Genomic DNA, 2,001 nt, shown 5'->3' with positions numbered 1-2,001 from the left:
AACCAAAACCTGCAATATATGCCCTTTAATATATTAATTTTTTTTTAACGTTCTAAAATGTTATTTACCTCATTTATAAATTAATTCATTTCTTCGATCTTTCTGGACAAATATATCTATCACATTTTCATAGAAATCTTCTCTTTTCATCAATTGTTGTAATAAATCTTTTTCAATTGACATTAGTGCTAACCCAGACAGTCTTCTTTCTCCTGTCGCATTTCTTTGGTATGTTTTGATTCTACTTAATGCAGAAAAGGATCGCTCTAGAGAAGCAGTGGTAGACGGAATTGTCAAAATCAACTTGCACAGATTGAAGAGTTCTGGCATAGCTTCAACAAGATCACTGCTGTAAATGTTACTCATTAAATGACTTACACTTCGCTTTTTATAATCTTTCATTGAATACATCACACTGAGCTCACTTTGTAATCGTATTACATCAAAAAATCTGCCATAAGTGATTTTTAAAGAATCTATAGAGTCCACAGGAAATTGTTTGCAATAGTCATCAACTTTGTTGAAATTCAAAAGTTCCATGGATTTAAACTCTTCTAATGATGAATATCGTGCTTTTATTTGGTCAATTATTGTACTGATAATCGCCCTGGCAGAAAGATCGCCTTCGCAACATTCACATCGTCAATCCATGGCCTCTAAACTATAGTGTTTGACCCGAGCTCAAAAATAATTTTTAAAAATTAGTCTAATAGGTGTAAAACAACTTGATGGGAACGAATATGAAGAAAAAAAAATGCGCGCTCGCGAACGGGGGGGGACTCGGAACATTCACATCGTGAATGTTCCGAGACGCCTCACCGGAGCCAAGAAACAAAAGAAAAATAGTGTAATAGATGTAAAACGATTTGCTCTGAACGAATATCAAGAACACACACACATAAAGAGAAATGGTTGTTTCACTGCAACATTTAAATCTCATTTCAATGTCAATATTTTCGTTGCTTTGAAACCCAGACTTGTTTATTGACAAATGAGATGCAGTACGAGTTTTTGTCAGGGGTTTGCCACGGTTTCAAAGATCGAAAATATTTAGACACAAACGAAATTGAAATTTCGCAGTGAAACTAACGGCTTTTGTTGTTCTGGAATTACTTACAAACATCTTAACACTCAGCAAATTCTCTTAAATAATCAACAATACCCTGACCCTATTTACAAAACTTGTCACTCATTTTCAATTTTTTAAATTCTTTATGCAGACAGTTCGTGTTATTAAAATAAATTGTCTTTAACATACCTTGAAATTGTTATGTTATAGAAATAATTATAACCTGTGTGTTGCACCATTTCTTGACTACAAACAGCTAGTCCATCCTTTGGGTATAAACAAATCCATGTTCTGGGTATAAACAACAAGTCCTTCATCATCATCATCATCATCATCGTCCTTATAAATATATATTTTCTTTCCTCCTTATTTTTCTCGCATGAAGTGATGAAGCGGTGGAATATATGTAAATATATATATATATATGAATCGCCATCATAGATCGTTGATCACTACACATTTTTTCTCTCTCCTTGTTTCTTTCTGTGGAAGAGCGTAGGCTCAAAACAGACTTTCTCAATTCCCGAGCGTTATACTCTTACATCTGTTTGTTTTCTACACCACCTGTCTTCGTCTGTTGTTTTTTTTTTTGTGAATCGGTGAAATATATGTAAAAATAAAACACAAACCGTGTCAGCGATCTATCACGGCGAATCATATATATATATATATATAAATTTAGTAAATGGAGTGAAACGCATATGTTAAATGAATTCTTATTTAACATATGCGTTTTACTCCATTTACTAAATTTATATATTTACTCAAGTACCCAAAATAACAAGGAGTTTCTACCTTATAAACAGGAGTTACACCACAGTCATTTTGTGATCTTTGCTACCCTGGTATCTATTAACCAATTTATTTTGTCGGAGTTATTTATTAACTTAGAGAAAATAAATACATATAATAATAATAACAATAATATATAT

At 32.4% G+C, this 2,001-nt stretch overlaps 1 long non-coding RNA gene across 1 annotated transcript in view; it reads right to left on the bottom strand.

The window, feature by feature from the left end:
* LOC128250706 (uncharacterized) overlaps window positions 1-1,499 on the bottom strand; it is a 170,176-nt gene extending 168,677 nt beyond the window's left edge. Inside the window, exon 1 of the long non-coding RNA XR_008266710.1 lies at window positions 1,259-1,499. This is a non-coding gene — a long non-coding RNA (uncharacterized LOC128250706). The remainder of the gene's footprint in view (window positions 1-1,258) is intronic.
* Between the last annotated feature and the right edge of the window lie 502 nt (window positions 1,500-2,001).

The sequence above is a fragment of the Octopus bimaculoides genome, chromosome 24, assembly GCF_001194135.2.
Source record: "Octopus bimaculoides isolate UCB-OBI-ISO-001 chromosome 24, ASM119413v2, whole genome shotgun sequence".
Lineage (NCBI taxonomy): Eukaryota > Metazoa > Mollusca > Cephalopoda > Octopoda > Octopodidae > Octopus > Octopus bimaculoides.
Note: the sequence above shows the minus strand (reverse complement) of the source record. Positions and strands in the feature narration are given on the sequence as shown.